Below are 18034 nucleotides of genomic sequence, written 5' to 3' on the forward strand. Positions count from 1 at the left end.
GAGTGGCTGAAGAACCGAATTGCCAGGTTGCAGAACTTGCCTAGTGAAACACTTCAGTGGTTGTCACAGGGTCCTGAATGGAGTGCCACCACCTGGCAAGGATATGACATAAATGGATACACCTTTCACACGGTCAAGCAAGACAGCAAATGCACAGTGCAGAACAGTGGGTTACGCATCGAGGCTGCTAGTGACGGTGGTCGTCGTGATCAATACTATGGTAGAGTTGAGCAAATATTGGAGCTAGATTACTTGAAGTTCAAAGTCCCGTTGTTTCGTTGTCGATGGGTCGATCTTCGCAATGTAAAAGTTGACAATGAAGCTTTCACCACTGTCAACTTGGCTAACAACGCGTACAAGGATGAACCGTTCGTTCTCGCCAAACAAGTTGTTCAAGTGTTCTACATAGTTGACCCGTGTAACAAGAAACTACATGTTGTTCGTGAAGGGAAAAGGAGAATTGTTGGATTGGACAATATTGCAGACGAGGATGATTACAACCAGCACGTCCATGGCATAGGTCAAGAAATACCTCTAGAAGAGGAGGAGGAAGAAGATGAAGTTCAATATGCACGTGTCGACCACGAGGAAGGATTATTTTTGTAATTTATGTACGTAGTTTATGTCTACATGTCTGTTATCTGTATGACTCTAATATGTTCGGAATGATCAATAGTATATTGCTTATGAAATAGTCAAATAAAATAATTAAGTGAAACACCCACTAGAAGTGAAATAAAATAATTAAGCAAGTATTAGCATTGGAAATAATATAATTAAAGTAGTATAATAATGAAGTGCAATTACTACTGTTAGTGAAATAAAATAATTAAGTATAAAAAAATATGTAGTGTATGTGAAAATATGTTAAGGAAAATAAAAGAACTAAGTGAAATAAAATAAAATAAAATTGCTCTAGGCAAACTCACCTGTGACGGGCTCTATCTGTAGGGCCGTCACAGGTGACCTCACCTGTGACGGCCCAGAGTGCTGGGCCCGTCACAGGTGGTCTTACCTGTGACGGCTCCACGGTTGGCGCCCGTCACAGGTGAGGCCACCTGTGACGGCCACATAGTTGGAGCCCGTCACAGGTGAGTTTGACTAGGGTTGACCTAGGGTTGGACATCTTCTAGATCGATCCAGATCCGGCGCCCACTCTCACTCACTCACTCTCTCGACCGCCGCCTCGCCTCTCTCGACCTCTCTGCCGCCCTCTACGCCCTCCTCTCCACCGCCGCCTCGACCTCTCCACCGACGCCGGCCTGCACCACCGCCGCTGCACTCACTCTCTCGACCGCCGCCATCCATATCCACCGCCATCTCCGCCGCCATCCAGACCCTCCTCGCCGCCGCCCTCTCTGCCGCCATCTCCGCCCTCTCCGCCGCCCTCGCCGCCTCCTTCTCCACCGCCGCCTCCTCACTCACTCTCTCGACCGCCGCCGTCCTCTCCACCGCCATCTCCACCGTCGCCGCCTCAACCTCTCCTCCGCCCTCTCCGCCGCCATCTCTGCCGTCCTCTCCACCGCCGCCCTCGCCGCCGGTCGTCCTCTCCGCCGTCCGTCCATCGACTTCCCCGACCTCCCCGACCCTGACCTCCCCGACGCCGGGATCCCCGACCACCGCCGACCGCCTCGACCTCTTCGCCACTGCCTCTCCGCCGCCGCCACCAGGATCCAGGACGACTACGGCCTGCGCCGCCGTCTCCAAGTACGCCGCTTCTCCAAGTATGCCGCCACCCTCCCCCATTCCTCCTTTTTTCCGATGGATGAATTGCATTGTTTAGATGAATGAAATGTGATTTGTTGTTTCGATTATTGGTGCTGCTGTATAGATGAATTAAATGTGATTTGTTGTCTGTGGATGTTTTGGATGAATGTAGGGGCTAGATTTTATATACATGATTTTGGTGCAGTGAATCTTAGCATCAATAGAGGATCTTAGCATGAATTTTTAATGCATTTTGTTTTCTATAATTCTTTGATAATTAAGGACCTTTATTAGGTGTAGGGTTTGAAATCTAGTTACAAGGGAAGAATTGATAGATTGGCCGCAGATTTAATGTAGTTCCGAGGTTATCAAACCATCACAGAATACAAAATGCATGGGGAATTTTGGTGGATAGGCCAGTGTAGTCCATGGACGGAACCGACCTAGACACCAAAATTCTCCATGCATTTTGTTTTCTGTCATAATTTGATGATTAAGGAGGCTTTGCAGATTATCTAAACTTGTTGATTTATATACCCTTTTTGTCTATGAATAGGTCAATTGTATGAATTGTTGTTTATATACATGATTTATATACCCTTGCTGCTGCTGCCACAATGATTGTGGGCTGTTTTATTATCTAGACTTGCTTGAATTGAATGGATGAATTGCTGTTTACATGAAGTTAGTAGTACTGTCTCCTTTTTTATCTACACCCCTGCTACTGCCCCTACACTTGTTCACTTGTTCCTTATTAAATGGCCAGTGTAGAGTGGTTATATACCTCTACACTTGTTCTTTTTTTATGCATAAGAACAGATTTTGTGCACTTGCTCTTTTTTTATGCATAAGAACAGATTTTCTGCACTTGCTCTTTTCTTCTGGATTGATAAATGGCCAGTGATGAATTGCTCAATAAGAACAGATTATCTACACTTGTTCATTTTTTTATCTATTCTTCTTTTTGCCCCTGTTGTGGCTCAATAAGTAATGAATTGCTCAATAAGAATAGTTTATCTGTACCCTTATTGTGGGCTGTTTTTTAAATTTGCATGATTGACTCAGTGGTTATATACCTCTACACTTGTTCTTTATGGATAAGAACAGAGTATCTACACTTGTTCTTTTTTTATGCATAAGAACAGATTTGCTCTTTTGATGTTATGATTTCCTCTTTTTATCCCTTCATGCAAATGAATATAATTGATGCATATTTCTGAGCAAAACTGAGGCCATATCTTTCATAGTATACCCCGTATTACATGATTTTGGTGCAGTGAATCTTGAATGTGGATTTAAGTGCAACTGCTGCTGTCTATGTTTGCCCTTGCTGTCTATGTTTGCCCATGCTGCTGCCTATGGTTGCAACTGTTAGTTAAGTGCAACTTGAATGTGGTTTTAAGTGCCATTTGGACATATAACCATTCATGGAGTGTGTACTGCTATATATGTTGCTAGACCTATTGAATTTTGTGGACTTGCATTTATACTCCTCCTGCTGCTGTTTTATGTCAATCATGCAAATTCTGTACCCTTGCTGCTGCTGTTTTTTAAATTTTCATGATTGATTCAGTGGTTATATACCTCTACACTTGTTCTTTTTTTATGCATAAGAACAGATTTTGTGCTCTCTCTCTTTTTTTATGCATAAGAACAGATTTTCTGCACTTGTTCATTTTTTTATCTACAATAATATATGCATGATTTATATACCACTGCTGTTGTTGCCCCTGTACTTCTTGTTAAATGGCCAAGGATGAATTGCTTAATAACATTCTATCTATACCTGTTCTTTTCTTTATGGATAAGAACAGATTATCTACACTTGTTGATTTATATACCCTTGCTGTCTATGTGAATTTCCGTCTGCTGTTGCTGTTTATGTGAATTTCCACCCTGCTGTTGCTGTTTATGTGAATTTCCACCCTGCTGTTGCTGTTTATGTGAATCTCCCCTTGCTGTTGCTGCCCCTGTGGCATATATACCCCTACTGCTGTTATATGGCCCTGCTACTGCTCTTATTGCTGCTATTATATGGCCATGCTGTTGCTACTACTCTAATTTCCTGCACTTGCTCTTTTCCTTATGGATAAGAACAGATGAACTACACTTGTTCTATTTTATTGATAAGAACAGATGAACTACACTTGTTCTATTTTCTTTGGGTTGCTTTTTTCTCCTAGTAGCTGATTTCCTCTTTTTATCCCTTCATGCAAATGATTGTAATTGATGCATATTTCTCAGCAAAACTGAGGCCATATCTTTCATAGTATACCCCGTATTACATTGGATCTAATGCTATTTAGTCTAATGGTAGGAAATTTATAATCTTTTTCGCGAAAGTTAAACCATGTCAACGCCCGGCGCAAACCCGTCCTCCCCAACACCTGCGAGGATCCAGGAAGAAGCAAACCCAGCCACAGAGGCAGTTGCCGAAGGTCATCCCGCGACAACGGCGGTCCAACAACCCGAAATTCATGGTAATTTATAGGATAAATTTTCACCACATGACCACATAAATTTTAGCTAGCACCCCTTAGCAAATATTGCCTTCTGTTTGTGCTGCAGAATTGCCGCAGGAACAACATACGTCGATGTCGGGCGAGACAAGTGCAAGTAGGTCTAGTAGAAATCCGCGGTCACAAAATATATGGCCGACCACAGTGCAAGTTATAAGAGAGGTTGACGCTAGTGGTAGGCCCACGGCGCCCAGGACTGTCATTGGAAGATGGTCTAACTGCTGCGGGATAGCGGCACGTGAGAACTTCGGGATCCTCCATAAAGATATCGGGAAGGTCACAGAAGCCGAGAAAGAGCGAGCTTGGACGGCAATGGAGAAATGGTTCACATTTCCAGCCGAAGCAAAGGATAGGCTCAAGCGGAAGGCATTCCAAAAGATGGGCAAAGCTTGGAAGAATTGGAAGTCGAAGCTCTTCACCGAGTATGTCAACCCGCCCGGCAATCATACGCCGTTCGATGAATACCCTCAAATAACCGAAGCGGTGTGGGAGGAATTCTGCTCTCTCAAGACCACCCAAGAGTTTAGGGAATCCAGCGAGGCACATCGCGTACTGCAACAGCGGAATGAGCACCCGCATCGGCTGGGCACCGCAGGGTACATCGGCAAGGAGGCAATATGGGCCCAAGAAGATGCAGCCGCTGCAGCAGCGAATGTCCCTGCCCCGTTTTCAGACATCCCTGAACAAAGAGCTCGCAACTGGGCGCGGGCAAGGGGTAAGGTCAACCCGGACGGCTCTGTCACATTTGAGAACAAAAGTGATGCCGTCGTCTATCAGGAACTGGTGAGTTCACTACTTAACCTAACTAATTTCCGTTCGTATAAAGTACAAGTTCGTATAAACGACTATCTTCTTTTCTAGTTGGGCTTGGTTGCTGAACAAGCTTCACAAAGCGAGGTTGAGTCCGCGCCGAAGAGGCGCGAAGATGACATCCTCACAAAGGCGCTCGGAACCAAAGAACATCCTGGCCGAACTCGGGGAATTGGTAGCGATGTGCCCTGGAAGCATGGACTCCCTCAGTACAGCTCCCAATACAGGAAACGGAAAGTCTCCAAGGAAGAGAGGGACGCTCGTTTGAAGGCCGAACTTAAGGTTGAGGTCATTCAAGAACTAGAAGCTAGCATGAATGCAAGGGTGGAAGAAAGGGTTAACAAGGTGCTCGCCGACATGAATATACCCCGAGTCACAACACCTGCTGTGCAACCAACTCCTCGTGTACAACACGACGCGAGTCCGTCACAGCATAGGAGTAGTTGTGCATCCACAGAGGTGCCGGCCCCTGGTCTCCCGATCGCACCACTAGCTGCAGTGGACCACATCGAGGTAATTGTTGTTATCCGATCCATATCTAATAAAAGACATTTACACATTCCAATATTAAATTCAAACTTTCACCTTATGCAGGGCGCAGCACAGTGTGTCCTACTAGCGAGAGTCCACCCAACTTTCGCTCCTGAAGTCGCTGAGGGCATGGCTTTCAAGCCCTCGGTTACAGACAAGGTCCACGGCGCAGACCTGCTAGCTGGGTATGCCAAGGTGTCCATCGATACAGTAAAGGACACCTGGTCAGGCTATCCGCTGCCCGTGCCCCCAAATGATGAAATCATGACTTTGGGCGATGCGCGCAAGACGTTCATACAATGGCCTAAAGAAGACATAGTTGTGAAGATGACTCCTCGTCCAAGTCGACCGACGGAGCTTACACCTCCCAAGTCTAAGCTATCAATTGAGGCTCCCCGTGGACCGGCATTGTCAGTACCTCATTCTCCCGGTGGAGCTGATATGGACTTGGCAGATATAGCTCAAAGCTTGGCTCCAATAAAGACCACAAGAAAGGCCGATAGCTCCCCACCACTTGTCAAGGGCCAGTAGCGTGAACGAGGCAAGGGGAAGGTCGGGGAGTTGGCGCCGGAGCCAAAAAGGGGCAAGGCTGCGACGTCGATGCCGGTGAGCAAATCGGGGAAGGTCGTGAGGGCGCCAGCCCAATTTGAGCTAGGCATGCCATTGGTGGAGGACAATGTGTTAGCTGTGATGGGTATTGCTTGCCGAGAGCTACATAAGCAATACATGGAGCTAAGCAATGCCAAGCGGAAAATGAGGGAGTCATCCATAGTTGGACATCACGACCACCAGCCGTTCCTATCGTCGCCTGCCTATATAACTATAGGCTTTGATGACCTCTTCGACCTTTTCAGGATCCGGAAGTTGGACACTGGTCTTCTAAAATGCTACTCCTTGTAAGTGCATACCTTCTATACTTGTGATATGACTGGACTATATCTCCTAATTAAATTAGTTCTAATACGTAAATATTTTAAGGTTGTGTTGGATCGAGAGTCGACGCCATGGTAATCAGGTTGGGTTCCTTGATCCATCCATGGTGAATGAGGTTAATTTACGACAGAGCTTCACTGAGGTGGTTGACTATGTCAACCGGTGTTTATGGGCCCATCAAGACAAGGAGTACATCATGTGCGCACACAACCAAGAGTAAGAGGACAATACCCTTCGTGTATATTGTTTTTGAAGTTAAGGTTCTTAGTACTAACGCTACATAACCACTGCGCAGGCGACATTGGATTCTCCTAGTCATCGTACCTAAGTGGAGTAGGGTTACCTACCTTAACTCCAATAAGTCCAAAGATTATGATTTCAGTGAAATCACCAAGGCCTTAAATATGGCTTGGGGTCCATATGTGGAAAAGGGTGGTAGGCACAAGGAGGGCAAGAATGAACTTTATCATGACACCAAGTTTGCATGCGCACAACAGATCGGAGACCAATGTGGTTTCCACGTGTGCCACAACATGTCAACACTTCTAAGAGAGGTGAAAGATTTCGACCCTGAGGTTGTTGCTAATGGCGAATAAGCTCATTTCAATATCTACATTGCTATTCAAAACGTGCTAATTAACCTCTTATTTATTAAACAGAAAGGTAGAGCTGGCTTCAAGATCTCACCCATCAACCCCCCCGCTATCAGAGGCGAATTGTGCGCCTTTATTCTTGCAGAAATAATGAACAAGAAAGGACGTTTTCATGCCAAATAGACTCATGAACTTGGCTAGATAATTTATTGTGATGTAAAAAAGATGTTTTTATAATTTCTGGCGATGTAAAAAATTATGTTTTTATAGAGTGCAATGTAATTTACTTTCATATGTGCAATATTTATGGTACTTTACTAAATTGTCATCACATTTGATCAACTACGATTTATGTTGTACTATTCATCTGTTTTCTCCTTTTTTTTTCCCTTATTGACAGGTTGTGGAGGTTCACAACGAACAGAATACAAGAAATTTTGGTAATCATTTGAGGACTTTCATGGGGTATGAATTGTGTGCTATAATAAATTAAATTGTTGCATATGTGATGTTGTAAATTGTTGCTTTGTGATGGATCTGTGATATGTGATGCATCTGTGATGTTGGGCAGTTGGGGAATATGTGATATGGAGGGGGGGTGACTGGCACCTGTGATGTTTCTGTTTTTCAGAGGGCATGGCTAGCAATTCCTGAGGCTAGCCAATATTTAGCATTTATTTTTTTTCTGGAATTAACTCATCAGTGACGGTTCGGAAGAAACATCCGTCACAGGTAACTTCACCTGTGACGGACTCGCAAACGTCGGACCGTCACAGGTGACCCACCTGTGACGGGCTTTTACTTTCGGGCCCGTCACAGGTGGGTCACCCTGTGACGGCTACTATATACCGGAGATCATCACCTCTGACGGGCCTTTATTTAGGGGCTCGTCAGAGATGAGACACCTGTGACGGGTCCTAACAAGCCCTAGTCTAGCTTAGACCAACACCTCTGACGGCCTTCTATTAACTTGCCCGTCAGAGGTGGATGTCACCACTGACGGCCGGCCACCCGTCAAAGGTGACTGGACTTACCAGTGACCACTGATCACTGACCAAGCCCAAAACCGTCAAAGGTGAGGGTTTGGGCCCGTCACAGGTGACCTTGACCAGTGTAGTGGGAGGCGGCGGCGGCGGCCACGACGAGCAGCCGCCTCCTCGGCGCGGAGTCGGACAGAGGCAGCGGCGGCGGGGGACGCGTAAGCGGCGGCGCGACGGGCGGGACGGACGAACGGCGGCGGTAGCGGCGAACTACGCGAGCCCGCCCCCGCTGCTGGCCTCCTCCAGGAGCTCACCGCCGCGCGACGCCTTCACGGCGAGCGCCTAGACGAACCCCACCATCGCCAGCCGCCTGTTGATCGGCTCCGGCGCCGGCCCGCTGAACGCCAGCACGTCCCACAGCCCCGTGCTTGCCGCCGACTTCGCCTTGGGCACCGCCGCCGCGGGGCTCGGAGTCGGGGTCGGGGTCGACGATGTGGTCGTCTCCTCCTTCGTCGGCTCCACCTCCGGCTGTAGATCGATCGAACGACGACGACGAAGTCGCCCCAAGTTAGCACACGAAACAAATCACCAGAACACGCACAGTGAAACCAATCAAGAACGCTCAGCTCACCTCGGCTTGGGCCCTAGCGACGAACGCGACAGCACGCCGGCGAGGCGGGAAGCCAACCGCGGCGCGGCCGGCGCCGACGACACCACGCCATGGCGCGCCACCAGCGGCGGCAGCGGCGAAGGAGGAGCTCAGCGCCATGGTAGCAGCCGCCATTGTTGCTAATAACTCAAATTACACAGCTGATGAACTCAGGCGAGCTAGCTAGATCACTCTTTTTTCTTTTTCTTCTTTTGCTGCTGCTGCTGTTGATGATGAGGCGGGTGACGAGACGAGTATAAATAGGCGGGGGATCAAGGAGGAGGTCACGAGGGCACGCGGCGAGGTGGGGAGTGGTGGTGGTGGTGGTGGCAGCGGCGGCGGCCACGTCGGCGAGGGAGGAGGAGGCGGCGACGTGGAAGGCGAGGGGGTCCGCGCCGAGGGGGCGGCTGCTCGTTGTGGCCGCCGCCGCCTCCGTCTCCGTGTCCCGCGCCGCCGCCCACACCAGCCTCCATCCATCTTCGCGCCGAGGGGCGGCTGCTCGTCATGGCCGTGGCCGCCGCCGCCTCCTCGTCCCCCGCCGTCGTCGCTGCGTCCCCCGCCTGCCGCCGAGTCGCGCCGACCGGCGAGAAAGCGAGAGGAAGAGTGTGAGAGGAGAGAGAGGAGAGAGAGGGGAGTATGACAGGTGGGTACTATATTTTTTTAATAAATAAAATGATTACTGGACTGCCACGTGTACGCCGCGTAGGACAAAACCGGTCTGTATTAGGTCGAGGGGGGTAATTTGTCCGGTATTAAAAGTTGAGGGTGAAGAATGTCTGGTTTTCCGGATCAGGGGGTAATTCGGACGACCGCGATAGTTTGGGGGTAATTCGTACTTTTTCCTATATAGAAATATTTTGCTATTTATCGGTCATCAGATTTTGATCCAATTCTTTTAAAAAATAAAACGGATAGAAACTATGCAAATATATCACCAGTGGATATATACAGCTAAATATCACAAGTGCTTAGACCTTGGTTTCACAGAACATCAACAAAAGAAAACGACAAGAAGAATAAACATTGATTTTTTTTCTCGCCGTGCTATGCTGCCATATAGGTAATGATATTTGCTCCCTTGCTATGCAGCAACAAACAGTTTTTTTTTTTCAGCCGGCTAAAAGTTCCACTGCAATTAAACGCATGTGAAAATTATTTTTTTCAGGCAGACACACTAAGCAACCCTGATGTGTGAAAACCTCTTGGATGGAAAAGCATTGGGGTTCGGTGCTTGCTCATCCGAACATACTCCAAACTGGTGGTAAGTCATGTTGACAAATCTTTTGAGGCAAAAGAAGAAGGCATGAAGAGGAATCTGGAGGCTGTTCGATCTATGGAAAAGTGTTTCGCCGGCATAACGGTCGAACATTTACCTAGAGACCGGAATGAGGAAGCAGGCGCCCTGGCGAAATCCGCTGCCAGTGGAGGCCCACATTCGCCAGGCATATTTTTTGAAGTTTTGTACGCACTAAGTGTGCCCACAGAGAGCCTGGACATCATGGCATTTGACCAGGCAGAACTGGGCGAAGACCCAGAGGACTGGCGAACACCGTTCGTGAAGTACCTCAAGAATGGTAAGCAGAAGCAAAGCGCCTACAGCTCAGAGCCACAAGATCAAGCTGACTTCGGGGCAGTTGTATCGCTCCGGGGTGCTCCAACCCTTGCTTCGCTGCATCTCCTTTACCGAAGGCGAGGAAATAGCGAAAGAAATACACCAGGGGTTGTGCGGTGCGCATCAAGCCGCAAGAACGGTTGCCTCCAAAGTGTTTCGCTAGGGCGTATATTGGCCCACTGTGCTGAAAGTTTGTGTGGAGCAAGCCAAGGAATGCGAAAGCTGCCAGTGGCATGGCCGAAACCAGAAAGCACCCCAGTACGAGCTGTAACCTATCGCACCAGTCAGGCCTTTCGCTAGATGGGGGCTGGACATCATTGGCCCTTTCCCGGTGGCACGAAATGGGTACAAGTTTGCAATTGTAGCAATTGAATACTTCTCCCATTGGATCGAAGCCGAATAGCTCGGTACGATCACTTTGGTAGCAGTACAGAAATTTGTATGGAAGAACATTGTTTGCCGTTTCGGAGTACTGAAAGAATTCATCACTGACAATGGCAAGCAGTTCGATTCTGACAAGTTCAGAGAGATGTGCGAAGGCCTAGACCTGCAAATCAAGTTTGCTTCGGTCGCACACCCACAATCGAACGGGGCGGCCGAATGAGCAAATTGCAAGATCCTTGAGGCGCTCAAGAAGAGGCTTGAAGGGGCGGCGAAGGGCAAATGGCTAGACGAAATGTTATCTGTTCTCTGGGCCTTTCGGACGACCCCCACAAGGCCAACCAAGTTTAGCTCGTTCATGCTTCTTTATAGTGACGAAGCAATGACCCCAACAGAGCTAGGGGCTAACTCATCAAGGGTAATGTTCTCTGGAGGCGAAGATGGGCGCGAGGTGTCGCTCGAACTCCTCGAAGGGGTGAGAGTCGAAGCACTAGAACACATGCACGAATACGCCAAGAGCACTTCGGCAACTTACAACAAAAAGGTTCGATCGACAGAGCTGTTGCCTGGCCATCTAGTCCTAAGGAAGAAGGCCAACCTAGTGGCGGTTGGAAAGCTTGAATCGAAGTGGGAAGGGCCATACCTCATCAAGCATAGGTCCAGGACTGGCTCTTTTCGCTTGGCGACGCTGGAAGGCGAAGAGTTCAACCACTCCTGGAATGCTGCTTCTCTTAACCGTTTCTATGTCTAGAAGGGGTGGCACCCCATTCGCCATCTTGTAAAAATGTACATACTATCATATAGGCCTTTCGGCATCTCTTATTATGTAAGCCCTTCGGCACAAAAATACAAAAAAAAAGAGGAAAATGAAAAAAAAAACTGGATGTAGGGCTATTATCCATCCTGGAGGCCCGAACCAATATAAAATCCTTATGTCTTTCGCCTTTTTTACTTGTGTGTGATAATTCGTGGAAAAACCCCAAGGCAAACGTCTGATCAGCGAAAGCGCTAGGGGGCAAAACGAATCGGCCGAAACATCGCTCGCCGAACGTTGAAACCGCGACAACTTGATTCAGGAAATGAATAACCGAGCACCGTCGTATTCGATCTATGTAAAAAACACGAGCGTTTCTTTAACGCGGAATACTACAGGTCGAAAACGGAAGTCGAAAGCTGAAAAGTCAGCAGACCTATTTCGCTAATATACGCAAGGGGGCCGACATGTTTCAACCTAACAAAAGCACGAAAGGTGGCTATGCGTATAATAGCGAAAAGGAAATATAACACATCTGTATTAACTTCAAAAAATATATGCCATACAACATGGTACAGGTGAAAGAAGGTAACTGGCTTTATAGCCTAACTTACAAAAAAAATTACATCTTCGCCTCCAAAGCACCCTCCACTCCCTAAGGTGTGATTTGGCGAACTTGGTTCGTCATCACTACTAATATTATACACTACCCTAAGAGGAGAAGGAGGCGAAACACAAACTAGACCATAACGGCGTTGGGCGATCGCTTCCTGACGATCAGTCCTCCGATGATTTCGCCAAAAGCGGGCCATGTCCTCCCGATGTTCCACATGGATACGGTCATAGTCGTCTAGGGTTCGCCCGGGGTGCGCTCGCATCCAGCCGGCAACTTTCAAAACCTTGTAACTATTACCATTTATTATCATCTCGCGACATGAATACTTAATTTTTGGCAGGCCTTTAACCGCGACGAATTTCTCATTTTTGTTCCACCGATCCCAAAAAAGAGGCCGATCACACAACTTCGGCGAAAACCCTGCTGAGACAGCATAAAAATGACAAATGGCAAAGTGCAAGGTTAAGAGAGGGCGGAGCACATAAAGTGGGCAAAAAGCGTCGCCCCCTTTTCGTGTACAAAATGATGCAAGCATACACATCAAAGCCATCAAAACGGGACATTTAGCTAAACCCGGTTCATCTATTTCATATATCAAAAGGGCCATTTTCGGCTACAATGCGAAAGGGGGAGGGCCATCGGCCAAATTTACATCGTTCGCCTTCCGCAGCCAACGCCAAAAGAAATCTAAAATCTGAAAAACAGGCGGAGGTCCTCACACCTCTAGATGATATTGGTCGACGTCCGCCCCTGCACCCGTATCCGCTCCACCTTCTTCGGTCGCTGGCTCCTTGCCCTGCTCTGCTGCCTCTACCTTCGCCAAGTGCTCGAGCAGGCGCGCCTTAACGGTAGATCGGCCCTCCTTTTGCCAGAACTGCTTGCGCCAGGCGCGTAAGGCGGGCGAAACGTCCTGAGAGCTGACTTCCCAATCCCCCTTCGTAAGCTTGGGGAACTCGGCGATGTGCTCGCACTCATTTTGTTGCAGCAGGCCCATGGTGAAGGCCACTGACACACACGCGCAACAATTGGCGTACGCGGTGGCGGAATCGGAGACCGCACCGCCGGCCTGTTGGGTCCACTCCGAGAAGTCGAAGGCAGAAGCACCTTCGCCAGGGATTACTCGCACCTTCTCCCCCATTTCAGTAAGGGCGAGGCAAAGCGTGTGGCACGTGGTCTTTACGGACTCAGTCGCCTTCGCCATCTCCCGCGTGAACCTTTGTGCGTCTTTCTCAGCAGTTGCTTTTGCCTTGCGGGCCTCCAGACGAAGAGCCTCCATCTTCGGCTCGGTAAGGTTGTATTATTCAGGGTGCGCTCATTAGTGTAGGTTTGGCTGTGCTGCGCGTATAGACATGCATCAGGCGTGGAGGAGGGGGCGCTAGTCAGTAACATGGACACAGATGTAATGGTGACGGTGGTGACGAGAGTTAGGTGGCCGTCTGCCTTTCCGTCTGGTCCAGACACCTTATTACCCATCAGTTTTCGCAGTGAGCTAAACTTTCCCCAAAAGCTTGCGTGTTGTGTTTTGCCATTCATCGTTCCTTCCAGAGCACCGCACCACCATTGTTGCATGTCCAAGCTCAAGCTCACCTATTGCCCAAAATATACTGCTGTGCCCTCCCCATTGTTCTTCGCACAGAGGACATCTCGAGGTCGCCTGCAGGAGTATGAAGACCGGCGGTCGTCGAATCTCGAATCGTGGCAGCAAGCATAGAGGGCAGTCGTCGTCTGCATCATCTTCATCGTCGCCAGTCCGGGCAAGCCTGGCAGACCACGCGCATGGCATAGGCTGCTTGGCCTAAAAAGGAAGCATCCACAAGCCCACTTTGGTGTGGTGCATCGGAGGAGGAGAAAGGTGCCGTTCGCAGGGGCATCGGCGCTTCGTGCAGAGGGAAGGCATCAGCTGCCCGATTCCGGAATCGCTGTGGCCATTGCAGAGACCGGTCATCTCCGATCTCGTGCTGCACAGTTGAAGGGGATTTGGCGCCCTTGCATCGCCATTGCGGAAAGGGGATCCAGCTCTATATAAGGGCATGGCTGCGGTAGGCGTGAAGCGCAAACTCATCGTCGACAAATCCCCTACCCATCACCTCCTCCATTTGCCTCCGTCGCCCATCGCTTTGCTTAGAAGGAGGGGGCTACCTTCAGATCTGGAATCCTCTGAGGGTTTCTTCACATCTCTCCGTTCGGACGCTGCTTACACCGCCACCACCGAAGAAGATGTGCAAGCTGTAGCTCGCGCCGTCATCTGCATCGCCTTGAACTTCCCTGAAGCCATCTGCCAGTTGGTGCGCCAGCTCACCCCGGGGAACGTTGCTGTGGCGCTCGATTGGGACCTCCTCGACTCCGATCACCTTCGGAAGGTACAGCCCAACATTTTGTGATTTATTCCCCATTTTTTTGCTTGCATGACTTTGGTTCATAGATGGCTGCTGGGCACACCACTTGGAACGAGGCGGAGCTGCAAGCTTTCCTCGAGGCTTACATGGAAGAGATCGAGGCACGAACCATCACGAGCACCTGCCCAAACCGCCAAGGCTACGCCAACCTTGAGGTCAAGATGTACCAGAAGGCCCAGAAGGTTGTGAACCACACTCAGTTCAGAAGGCCCAGAAGGTTGTGAACCGCACTCAGTTGAAGAACTTTGGGGACACTTATCGCCGACGCTTCCAAACATGGTGCTGGCTGGAGTCGATGGCAACTGGCCTTGGGCGCTGCCCATTCACGGGAAACATCCTTGCAAGCCCTGAGTGGTGGACAAGGATGGACCAGGTATGTGTTCATTTCATTCCTGTTCTTGTCATCAATATAGGTTCATATACATTTTAGTAATTAGCAAATCAAAATGTATGCTGAACAGGTGTAGCATTAGAGACTACTGTTAATGTAAGTACTGCACACCGTTTGATTACATGTAATACTAGTATGCTGAGTTTAACGAAGCTATTTAATTAGTTGGAAGTAATTAGATAGAAATACTTTTTGCTCTAGTACTTATCTCTGTTGTCATGTTCATGTAGGCTCATACTCTTCAGTTAGTGTTGTACAGAGGTAGCGCTATTGTTTTATGACTGAGCATGCTTCTGTTTAGGAGTACTTTCAGAATCACTATTACTAGCTTTATGTGACTTTAACCAAGGTATTTAATTAGTTAGGACTATTGGTAGTTATGGTTGTAGCTGTAGTAGTTTACTGTAATGTAAAGGCCATTTACTGTACAATGAATGAGTAGTAATGGTAGTATTACAAATTATTTGTTTGCAAGTACATAAGGTAGCATTTTCGAATTTAGTTGGAACCAACCATGCGATCGGCTAATTAGCTATTTAAGTAGTTCTAGCTGTAGAAGTGAACTGAAATGTAGAGTTCATTTAGGCTGCATTTATGTGTACTAAAGGTACATTTATGAATAATATGTTTAGAATTACATAACGTCGTTTCCTCTTATTATGTTCTAACCAACCATGGCATCAGTCAGTAAGGACTGATCTTATAAAAACTTGCACCACTATTATTTGACATAAACCAACCTACTTAATTAGTTACGACTAAATTAAGATAAGGTTGTAGCTGTACTAGTTTATTGTAATGTATAGCTCATTTAGTCTACTTTTAAGAGTACTAAAGGTAGTATTACATATCATTTGATTACAAGTACATATGCCTTGCATACTGTTTAGTATGATTTTTATGAATACCGTACTCATTAATCCTTTTGTGCTTATTCCTGTGCAGATGAGGAGAGGTGCCCGTGCCTTCCGCAACGGTCCCCTTCTCTTCACTCCAGAGAACCACACGGTGTTTAGGGGTAGGGTATGTACCCTAAACCGCTCTGGGGTCCCTGTGAGCCCATGCGCCATCTCTGCAGCTCCTCAACAGGCTGAAATCCTCGACATTGAGGATTTGACTGAGCAAGCGCAGCAAGAACCCGAGGATCAAACTCCACGGCGTGGCAAGAGAACACTCACTGGTGGAACATCCTCTGGCAGCAGCTCGAAGTGGTCAAGGGGATCTTATGCCAGTGGCGCACTGAACCGTTTGGCGAACCTCCGCATTCAGTCAAACGAGAGCAGGGCCAGGCGCGAAGAGCTCAAGCAAGCAAAGAGTGCTAGGGCCTGCATGGAGCTGTTGAAGGCAGACGGAGTCAGCTCCAGGGACCCAATATACCACATGGCCCTCCGGGTATTTCGTGATGGCTTCTTGCGCGAGTTTTTCCTTGATGACTGCCCCACACCGGAGGGGAGGCTCTACTTCATCCAGTCCCAGTATCAGGACATGGCCCAGTACCAGCCACTACCCCCGCCTGGTTTTGGAGGATACCTCCAGTCAGCTCCTCCCGGTATGTATGTTGCATGCAGCTTGTTTAGGTTCATCATACAATTTATTTTCATTCATACTTGCTCTTGTTCATACCTAGACTGTTGGTACCAAAGTCATTCCTGCTGTTGTTAAGCATTATGCAAAGACATAATTTGCAATGATGGCAACCTACTATTTAAGGTTTATTACCATTACTGGAAGTCACCTCTAGGTTCTAGTTACATAAAGTGCTACACAATAACAAAACCCCTAGTTACATAAAGTGTTGATCAATATTGCGCAAGTTGTTGTCACATAAAGTTGTTGTTACATTTACAATACATAACCAGTTGTTATTACAGTTATTGATTGTCACCTCTAGGTATTGTGGTTGGAGAGGGTTCTGGTTATGCTGCCGAAGCTGAAAGAGTTGGAGCTGGAGATGATGAGGACGGTGCTGATGATGACGGCGAGAGAGTTGGGGACAACAAGGGAGGACAAGGTGGTCATGGTAAAGGTGGTGATGACGACGGCGATGATGGAAATGGTGGTGCTGCCGGCTATGGGGGATCTGGTTATGGGGGTGCTCTCTACGGGGGCGTCCCTGGAAGCTATGATCTTTCCGGATATGCAATGTTTTAACATTGCATGACACTATCTGATAATCGATCCGTCTGGGAGTTCCTGTCGAACGATGAGTGTGCCAGACCATGAGCACTTCTTTTTTCGAACGTGTTGTCTGTCTCGAATAATTTTTGCTCGACTTCATCTCGAGCAACGTAACTGTGGTATTATGTTGAGTGTGTAGGTGAAAACAATATCGGCACATTTCGTTTGATGTAGCTTTTCAATAAGTTTGCTTAGTCCCTAGTTATCTTGTTATTCTGCCTATTATTGTGTGTTGCATTCTATATTGACATGCAGGTTGGCGACATGCAGGTTGACTGACATGCAGGTTGTACTGCCTGGTGAAAAGCGACTGAGCACTTCATTCAAGTGCTAATTGATGATGCTTTCTTTGCAGGAACCGAATTAAATGAAGTATTTAATGAACTACAGTACATCAGTGACTACTTGCAGCATGCACTTCCCGTATTTATGTTTGACGTGCATATAGGGCCATTAATTATTGCTCATGCGTATCACTGTCGAATGTTAGGTTGTTAACTTTTGGGTTCACAATTTTCTTCGCTAATTTAACTTTTAGTATTTTTGTAGCACTAACAGTTCTAACATGGTTGTGTCTTCGCTGTGCAGGTGTTAGCTTAATGCACTAACAAAACTTATTGTTAACTTACTGCACTAATATGTACATTGCATGGAGCATTCATGTTTACTATATATGTTGTCCACTTCGAAAGTGCAGTAACCACTAAGTTATTTGTATACGTATTATGTTCAAGACCATGAGCACTTCTTCAGATATCACGAGTGGGTCATCGGCTGGAAACTACACAGATGAGGAAGACAACATAATCGATATGTTGGTAGCTGATTTGGAAGCCCAAGTGCAAGGTAGAGCTGCAAGGCGGGCGCCACAACAGGCAGGGATGCAGTGGATGATGGAGACAATGGCCAATGCTACTCAGTGCCATAATGTCTTTCGCATGAGGGCTGACCAAATTCATGCTTTGTTCGCAATTTTAACTAATC

At 47.7% G+C, this 18034-nt stretch overlaps 1 long non-coding RNA gene, 1 other non-coding gene and 1 pseudogene across 6 annotated transcripts; 2 read left to right on the forward strand and 1 right to left on the reverse strand.

Annotated features, from left to right (window-relative positions):
• Positions 1-3831: 3831 nt before the first annotated feature.
• LOC136355962 (uncharacterized) lies at positions 3832-7394 on the forward strand. Of its 5 annotated transcripts, none has more exons than XR_010740569.1 (4): positions 3832-5009; positions 5088-6716; positions 6796-7075; positions 7160-7394. It is a non-coding gene; the product is annotated as an uncharacterized lncRNA (long non-coding RNA). The 5 variants fall into 5 exon arrangements; XR_010740568.1 differs by having other exon boundaries at positions 3836-5549; positions 5631-6716; XR_010740566.1 differs by having other exon boundaries at positions 3839-4187; positions 4276-6716.
• Positions 7395-7831: 437 nt separating this feature from the next.
• LOC136356173 (low molecular mass early light-inducible protein HV90, chloroplastic-like) lies at positions 7832-9091 on the reverse strand (annotated as a pseudogene).
• A 4485-nt stretch (positions 9092-13576) lies between these two features.
• On the forward strand, positions 13577-17270 carry LOC9268768 (uncharacterized). The gene is made up of 3 exons (XR_010740669.1): positions 13577-14854; positions 15818-16421; positions 16764-17270. It is a non-coding gene; the product is annotated as an uncharacterized protein (transcript).
• Positions 17271-18034: the final 764 nt, after the last annotated feature.

The sequence above is a fragment of the Oryza sativa genome, chromosome 4 (genome assembly GCF_034140825.1).
Source record: "Oryza sativa Japonica Group chromosome 4, ASM3414082v1".
NCBI classification, from domain to species: Eukaryota; Viridiplantae; Streptophyta; class Magnoliopsida; order Poales; family Poaceae; genus Oryza; species Oryza sativa.